Genomic DNA, 9,981 nt, shown 5'->3' with positions numbered 1-9,981 from the left:
AGTACCCGTTAGGAGTGTTGTGAAATAAATAAACGTTTAACACCTTGACTAGGTGTTTACGGCCAAACAAGGTAGTTTGGGCCGTAAACTCCCTTTTCCCATGAACTCATGAATATAGCATGAGTTTACCCTTCACTCCTTCATTTTTCACTTCCCACCTCAAGAACACTCAAGATTCTCTCTCAAGTATCATATCTCATTTCTTCAAATCCGCCAAAAATGTAAGTGTTTTCTTCCTAAATTCGTTCATATAACACTTTATCTAGTGTTTATACTCGATTTCATCCATGGAAATCTCCTATTTTCTTAGATCTTCAAGTGTTCTTCAAAACACCAAGAACACACACTAGTGTTTTTGGCCCTTAAACACTCATTCGAGCTTCCTATAAGTAAGTACACTCCTCCTAACTAGTTGTTTTCTTAGAATACATGTTAAACCCTTGAAGAACATCAAAATCCCCAAGATTATATGTGTTTACGGTTCAAGGAGATCTCCCAGAACCGTAAACACCTTCAAATGGTGTTTAAGTGCCCCTAACACCTTCCATGGTTTGTATAAAGGACTAGAACCTTGCATGCATAAGCTAAAAACACCAAACCACGAGATGGTTGGATAAACATGAGTTTACGGCCGTAAAATCATGAGTTTACGACCGTAAGCACATGTGTTTACGACCGTAAACTCCCAAGGAGTGGTCCAAGGACCGTAAACTCCAACAAAGGGGCATTTCGAGCCCTAGTCACTTCTTAAGCCTTGGATTCGAGTCTAGCTTACTTCCTTGTGTGGTTTAGGACCTTAAAACACCCAATGATACCATTGCCATGAGTTTACGGCCGTAAACTCATGGGGGAAATGGTCCCAGAACCGTAAACCCATATGGTGCTACCATATGGGGAGTAAACTCCAATGTGAGGCCATACTCTCTTAAGATGCAACCCTTAGCACTCCTAGCACTTGAAACAAAGTGTTTTCATGTATTTCAGTGTCTTTACTTGCTTAATTAGTTATTAAATGACTAATTAGATACATAAATGTATCATTTCATGCTCAATAGGATCCGCGTGTGTGTTCAAGTCCTTACTTGACACTTAGCATCCTATACCACCCGTGCATCCGAATCACCCACTTCAGGTGAGTTCATACCCCTTAATCAACCTTTTTAAATGATTTTAAATGCTTTTATGGGGGGGGGGATACAAGTTGAACTATAAAGTTATTATATCAATCATAGGTGATTAATAACTGTATAACAAAAAGATTTATGCATGTTAAACTGTTTTATCCAGCTAAAGGTTTCCAAATTTTGTTTTCAAATCTCTTTTAATGTACCAAAATCTCTTTTAAATTACCAAGCTTTTATCAAAGTCTTTTAAACTTATATTCTTGATAGATCCATGTCTATATAGATATAGTTATATAAGTAGGGTTTGAAGGACTTAGGACTAATAACCCGCTTTATTTCCTGTTCCTCGTTTGGTTGTGGACTTAGAGCATCCGGTTATTTTTCCGAGTGTCGTTGAAGTCCAAGTTATATATTATGTATATCTGGTTAGATGTTAATACTCTTATTCCAGTTCAACACCTTTGGGTAGCAAAGGCATCTAGATAACCCCTCGAGTAAACTATAATAGGTATAGTTTAGAAACCGACCATAACTTTCATCAAGGAGAACTTAGTTATATCTATATTCTAAACACTTGTACTTTTAGTAAAAAGAAAGGTATATAGAAATCAAAACACGAGATACATCCTCATGACACAGATTTCACCGTTGTCGAGCGGTAACCAGAGTCTCCTGGAGGGAGAGCGAGCATTATGTGTATAGATCTATACGGGACAGACCATCCCACATCCTGACTGCTAGCTATAGTCCCGGCCGACCAAGCCAAGGGGTGACAAATGTCATATTCATTCCGACGCCAGTAGGTCGTCATGTTTACATCTGTCAATCAGTATGGTTACGAGTATCTTTACATTTACCTTATAATTCATGGCTTTAAGGTAATCAGTATTATCACAGTATTTTCTACATATGAAACCATCATAATATAGTTTCCTAGTTAGACACTAGGCCTCATATGAAACCTTTAAACTGACCTACTTAGGACTAAAGGTTAACTTAGACTCTCCGAGGCGTATTGTTCACTTAATACTGCCTACAGTCTGTATTTCATTCACTTAGACTCTCCGAGGCGTATTGTTCACTTAATACCGCCTGGAGTCTGTATTTCATTCCTTTAGACTCTCTGAGGCGTATTGTTCACTTAATACCGCCTGGAGTCTGTATTTCATTCACTTAGACTCTCCGAGGCGTATTGTTAACTTAATACCGCCTGGAGTCTGTATTTCATTCCTTTAGACTCTCCGAGGCGTATTGTTCACTTAATACCGCCTGGAGTCTGTATTTCATTCACTTAGACTCTCCAAGGCGTATTGTTCACTTAATACCGCCTGAAGTCTGTATTTCATTCACTTAGACTCTCCGAGGCGTATTGTTCACTTAATACCGTCTGGAGTCTGTATTTCATTCCTTTAGACTCTCCGAGGCGTATGGTTCATTCGATACCACCTAGAGTGTATGTTTTATTCAGTTTTAGTCAGCAGCGTACTGCTGAGGTAAAATAGTATTTTCCCTATTACTTTTACTTGTGATCTTCTCACATATTCCTTAAAGTATAAATTATATTTTGATAATAATAGTTACCTTTGGGGGAAATTACTCCTTAAAAATAAAACCATAGGGTCTTGGTAGAAGACTACTTTTATTAGAAAATATAGGATTTTCTGGAAAGAATTTTAATACTCTATAAACTCAAATCACCATTATCTAGTGAGTTTATTTTGAAGAAAAACATGTATTTATACCAATGTCATTAAATACTTATGAACTCACCAGCATTAAAATGCTGATACGCTCTTTCAAAATAACTTGTATTCTAAGGTCATCAGTAGACAGGTACACTCCAGGAGCTTTTGCGAAGACAACCTAGTACCAAGCTGCAGTTTATGTTATATTCCTATATCTTCTTTTGATGTTGTTGTTAAATGTAACCTATGTAAAATTATTACTATTAATGCAATGGTTGTTGTACTTTGATTACTATACTGCATATGTTGTGATACTTGACATGACGTCCTCCACCCCAGAACGTTTCCGCCGTTCCGGTTTTAGGGTGTGACAGATTGGTATCAGAGCATTGTTTATAGTGAGCTCAGTATATCAAATCATAAAAGATATACAACCTATAAATACAATGGGGTAAAATACTCTGACCAATAATTATACTTTAAAATATAACCATATTTTACAAAAGTATAAGAACATCCAAAATATAAAAACCCGAACAAGTATCACAAGAAGAACAAGAATAAAAGTCTTTGGATGTTGAGCATTGCCGTCAAACCTGGGCAGTTATGTAATCGTAAGCTGGAATAAATGTAACCTGATCAACTACATTTATTCGAGATGCGACTAACGTGTGCTTGGGAGTGATGGTGGTGTTGCAATGAATCTGAAACTTACCAAATAGGAATGCTAGAGCCAAACATAAAGCTAAAATACTATACGAGTATTTTAGGATACTAAAAGACTCGAAATAAACCCAAAAGTATGTTCAGAAGTTAAGAATCAAGCATGTAATTAAAATACTATAGGGGTATTTTAGGAACCATAAATAACCTGGCGTGAAAACTAGAAGAGATCCTTATCGATAGACCTATGATTACAGAGTGTATACTCCCAAGGTTATATATAGTGAGGATCTCATAGGCTAAGAATGTGTGGTTTCGCTCTACTTCCTTTTCCTTGTTTGGATGTGGATATAGGGTAGTATCACATATACGAAGGCCTATCAGATCTAAGTTATATATGATTTGTGTACACTATGTAATTGTAGCCGGACTCGATATGGATCACCTAGTAAAATGTTTTAATAATCTCTTAAGATTCTTTAGACATTCCCATTCTCGCACAAACCCCTTTAGGAAACCTTATCCACTTCAGTAATCAGCAGAGGAGTCGATAAAGACCCAGAAGAGGTTCATTGAGAAAGATTTCCAAGTAGGAAGTAAACGAACAGTGATGAGGCTATTGAAATCACCATGTGCCTATACCTTTTAGGCACATCGGTGGGGAATTCTCCTGAACTTTTGAGATTCCAGTCATCCATTATGAAGTGATGACACTCAGAATCAGAATCAAAAGTAAGGCGGAACAAAAATTCAATATGTCTACGAGAGCAGAGAACCCTATATAGATACCCGGAGGAAACCAACGCTTGTTCCAGTCAGGGATGAGAGGTGGACAGAGGGAGCCAATGCATGGAGCCCGAGAAGTGTTTCTACCTCTTTAGCGTCATGCTAATAACCCATAAAATAATACAATTTAGTGAGCTAGTGATTACACTGCTCACACTATGTGCTAGGCAGATCGTCTTTCCCGTCGCGATTAATATAAATAGATCGGATCACAAAACCTCGATTGAGAGTGTTTAGCCATAAGTTTTCATGAGCCTTTTCTTCCGTGATCTTCGTTCCGAACTTCTCTCGAATCCTTTCAAAGCCGGAGGTTGAACCTCTCCAATATAAAGATAACTTAGTAGGAACGACACCCCTTTTATGGCTTTCCGATACACATACTCCTACTCTATTACCCAGACTGCATCATAGGGATGTAGGTCGACGCTCAGATAACCATAAATCAAGGCGCGGGAAAATTTATGCCTATCATTGTAAAGAAAGATACGTCTAGGGTTAACCATCGTCTCTCATCAGCTTGTGTTCCTTTTCGTGTAGGAAAAACCATGCCTCCAAAGAAACGTAACCAACCCGCTGGTAAGACACCGATTCTTCAAATCGATGAAGCTACGTTTCAAGCTGCAGTTTCCGCAGCCGTAGCAGCTGTCATGGCTCACCTGAATGCTAATAACGCCAATGTTAGCAGGATCCCTATCGAGAATCCTGATTGTAATAATGGACATCAGCAACCAGCACCCGTGTGCACAGCCACCCAAGAACTCAAACCTAATCCACTGAAAAGAAAGTCTAAGAACGAGGAGGGAAGTACCTCGACTCAAGGACCTTCCAAAGGGCAACGAGCTGAAGTGGTCAATGCCTCTGCCAACCCTTCTGCCTCGACACCTGGAAGACCATACCTAGGAAACCTCCCCCGCTGCAACAAATGTAACTACCATCATCATGGTACTTGTCGAGAACTCTTTTGTGTTAGGTGCAACATGAAGGGGCATACCGCTCGCAACTGCAGGACCCCAGTTGAGTTCATTACATCAACCACCAATGTAGGGACCAATCCAGTATGCCACCTATATGGTGAGATTGGGCACTTCAAGAGGGACTGCCCAACTGAAGGGAATGACAAGAACGCAGGAGGAGTTTAACCCTAGTGCCTAGGGGAACATCAAGAACCCGGTAGAATTTTGGTACATTTCTCAAACCTTAAGTAGCTAATCGAAAACTTAAAATAACCCGTTCAAATTGTAATTACTCCCTCGTTAAGGCGAAAGTCGCAGCACTGTTGTAACTCTTAAAAACCCATCAGGTAAAGCTATGATGGCTTAGTATATACGTTAAGGCCATTTATAATTAAGATTGATAGACCTCGAGTGAGTGATGTTGCCTTATTTACTGTTCCTCGTTTGGTTGTGGATTTAGGGCGGAGTCGCTCAGTCAACCGTCCTTTTAATCTTAATTATACATGACTAGTGTATACTAGGCGATTATAGAGAAGCCTCGTGAGAAATCCATTCATGAAAAGTACATTATTACGAAACATCAGGACCCTTAGAGTTCAGCGTCAACCATGTCGGTCCAAGTATCCACGATAGTGATACCATGGACGAAACCCGAGACGCTAAGAACTTGTGTGCCCTGTTCAGCACATGGTCCTATCTATCTTCATTCCATATCGTGTCGATGATTGTAAATTTCGACACTACCGTCAGTCATGGCTTGACTTGGTTCAACCATGCGAAAATTTCTGGTGCTGTGTAAAAGAACTTTCCCCGTATCCTGAGCATCGAATGAAAATTCTTTCGAACCTAATAAGGAAAACCTAATGCGAAACGTCAGTCGTCTCTCTCATCCAACCTTCAGAAGTACCCAGGAGAGGTGTACCGCGCGCTGTTAACCAACCCCATTAGACTTTAAAACCAGAAACAAAAGGCACTGCAGATATTCCGGAAGATAATAACCGCCTGAGGCCTACTCAGTAGATCCCCTCCAGAAGGACCATTTGCACCGCACAACCAGGTTCGTGAATCAAGAGAAAGAACTCATGGGATAAACTTACTACTGCTGAGTATGTGCATTAGAGTGGTATATAATTTAGATCAATGAAATTTAATATGTGTGCTTCTTCCCTACTCCCTGTTCCTTGTTTGGTTGGGGGTTTGGGGTGGGGCCACACATCTGAACATCCCGTCAATCTCAATTATATACGACTTGCATACACCAAGTATTAGTGTTTGAGACGAGTATGAGGTCTACCACGAACCTTATAATAAGACCCTTCATCCTATCCCATAGAAAAAGAGCTGGAGTCAAGAGAACCGATGTGGGTTGAGCTACTAAAATGACCACAAATTCGAAATTTGTTGTCATCCCGGTTAAGCCAACATAGTAGCTAACACCCTGAGTTCAGAAAAGTAACTCAAGTCGTAAGAGTCAAAAACATTGACTATGACCATCCATTCACGCCTAATCCCACAAATTAAGCATCTCAGTAGTGGGCTGTGAAACCTGGAAAGCTGTGACAGGTAAAACCCTGAGATGAATGGATGAGGAAATTAGAGGTTCTGAGTGGCATAATCTTATGCTATCTAGATTTAATCTAAATAGAGAAAACTCAGTAACACCGGAAGAGTAGTTGCAAGGGATACTCGCACTACTCAGGCATTTCGTCCATCCAAATACCGACGGGTAGTGCCTAGGACACACTACCTTCTCATGCGAGAAAAGTCACCGTCGCCCTATGGACGATAGACAGCATTCTCCAAAGTTAATACTAAAATGCTAAGAACCATATGACTACCTCCGCAACCAAGAATACTTGAATAAAGTAGATGGTAAGTCGCGTTAAGCTTTATAACCCAGATCATAAAGAGATTGTAGACTTGACACCAGTCTAGATGTTAGTCGATGGGTTATACAAGAACACGCGCTTCCTACAAACTGGAGGGAGCAGATGCGATGGAGAATGGTGCAAGTCTTAGAGATTTGTTAGACTACTAGGTGTTCCAAAGAATACTATCCCGAAGGAGATAGTAGATCCACCTCCCGAGATAGTCAATCACTTCAGAAAATCTCTTAGGACAAAGTTAGCCCTGACCAGAGGCTGCTATCCATGAAACAGCAAAGCGAGTAAGAGAATGATTCTTTCCAATTAGGAATCATACTGTAAAAGTATCTATTAGACGGTGACAAAAGTTGAAATTTTCTAAGCATCGTCTGGTAGAACCCTCTATCTCGCTGACTTTGAGAGTTTCTGTTAGAAACACCTCGAGAGTCAGAAGTGCAGGTCCATTTTGCACAGGGTCGAGATAGATGCCACGTAACCAATAGATGCCAGTATATAGCCAATACTTCCAATGATCCAGAAAACCTCCGAAAAGCAATCAGTAGGAAATACGAACCCGAAGACGACCTGAGCCTTCTAAGAACCAACACGGAAGACTGCACTCCAGTAAGAGAGAACTTGTAGAACTTCAGAATGGCGATCACGCCAAGTGATGATCTAACCATGGAAGTACATTATGTTCCAAGTACTGAAACATTCTATCTTCCCAAGAATTTAGGACCAGCAGGGATTCTTGATACGAATTGGTCCAACCTCCATCAGACCTCGACTACTTTAGGGATTCCATAATTTCCATCCGAATCTATCCCACGTCTCAACTTGAAAAAGTGCTTGTCCGACGTGACTCTTGTAATCCCACTCGTCGAGATCGAAATCAATGAGAGCCCCAACTTCGTGTAAGAACCTGTAAAGATCATGGACCGAGAGGTCAAGCGAATGAAACAAATCCGCATCCCAATCGTGAAGGTTCGCTGGAACGCCAAGCGAGTACCGGAGTTCACTGGGGAGTGCGAAGAGCAATTGAAAACTTAAACGTCCCCATCTTTTTGCTTATTTATTTTGTGATAACTGAGTTGCTTGAACTCTAATTTCGGGACGAAATTCCCTCTAACGGGGGGATGATGTGACAACCCGAAATTTTCATTTGTATAAACTCCGCAGTCAAGCACGTCAAATAATGGTCAAATTCATCTCAGTACATTTTTGGCCGGTTTTAAGTCCGTTTGGATATTTTATTTTAATTTTTCGTCAAACGAACAAATAAATGGAAGTACCCGTTAGGAGTGTTGTGAAATAAATAAACGTTTAACACATTGACTAGGTGTTTACGGCCTCGAAGTTTCACCTGTCATGTTTTCAGGTTTTAAGGCCTCGAGTTGAGCCTCTCTGATCTGTGTGGACAGATGTGAATGGATTGTCATGGTCAACGACTTTACTCGGCGTCTCAAGTATTCTTTTCTGCTAAGGGCGTCAGCTACAATGTTAGCTTTACTAGGGTGATAAAGAATCTGACAATCGTAGTCGTTCAGTAGCTCCACCCATCGTCGTTGTCTCATGTTCAGCTCTTTCTGATTGAAGATGTGGTGGAGACTTTTATTGTGACAACCCGAAATTTTCATTAGTATAAACTCCGTAGTCAAGCACGTCAAATAATGGTCAAATTCATCTCAGTACATTTTTGGCCGGTTTTAAGTCCGTTTGGATATTTTATTTTAATTTTTCGTCAAACGAACAAATAAATGGAAGTACCCGTTAGGAGTGTTGTGAAATAAATAAACGTTTAACACCTTGACTAGGTGTTTACGGCCAAACAAGGGAGTTTGGGCCGTAAACTCCCTTTTCCCATGAACTCATGCATATAGCATGAGTTTACCCTTCACTCCTTCATTTTTCACTTCCCACCTCAAGAACACTCAAGATTCTCTCTCAAGTATCATATCTCATTTCTTCAAATCCGCCAAAAATGTAAGTGTTTTCTTCCTAAATTCGTTCATATAACACTTTATCTAGTGTTTATACTCGATTTCATCCATGGAAATCTCCTCTTTTCTTAGATCTTCAAGTGTTCTTCAAAACACCAAGAACACCAAGAACACACACTAGTGTTTTTGGCCCTTAAACACTCATTCGAGCTTCCTATAAGTAAGTACACTCCTCCTAACTAGTTGTTTGCTTAGAATACATGTTAAACCCTTGAAGAACATAAAAATCCCCAAGATTATATGTGTTTACGGTTCAAGGAGATCTCCCAGAACCGTAAACACCTTCAAATGGTGTTTAAGTGCCCCAAACACCTTCCATGGCTTGTATAAAGGACTAGAACCTTGCATGCATAAGCTAGAAACACCAAACCACAAGATGGTTGGATAAACATGAGTTTACGGCCGTAAAATCATGAGTTTACGACCGTAAGCACATGTGTTTACGACCGTAAACTCCCAAGGAGTGGTCCAAGGACCGTAAACTCCAACAAAGGGGCATTTCGTGCCCTAGTCACTTCTTAAGCCTTGGATTCGAGTCTAGCTTACTTCCTTGTGTGGTTTAGGACCTTAAAACACCCAATGATACCATTGCCATGAGTTTACGGCCGTAAACTCATGGGGGAAATGGTCCCAGAACCGTAAACCCATATGGTGCTACCATATGGGGAGTAAACTCCAATGTGAGGCCATACTCTCTTAAGATGCAACCCTTAGCTCTCCTAGCACTTGAAACAAAGTGTTTTCATGTATTTCAGTGTCTTTACTTGCTTAATTAGTTATTAAATGACTAATTAGATACATAAATGTATCATTTCATGCTCAATAGGATCCGCGTGTGTGTTCAAGTCCTTACTTGACACTTAGCATCCTATACCACCCGTGCATCCGAATCACCCACTTCAGGT

This window comes from Lactuca virosa, chromosome 8 (assembly GCF_052849685.1).
Source record: "Lactuca virosa cultivar CGN04683 chromosome 8, Lactuca_virosa_CGN04683_v6, whole genome shotgun sequence".
In the NCBI taxonomy this organism is placed as follows: domain Eukaryota; kingdom Viridiplantae; phylum Streptophyta; class Magnoliopsida; order Asterales; family Asteraceae; genus Lactuca; species Lactuca virosa.
This window is presented reverse-complemented; position numbering follows the sequence as displayed.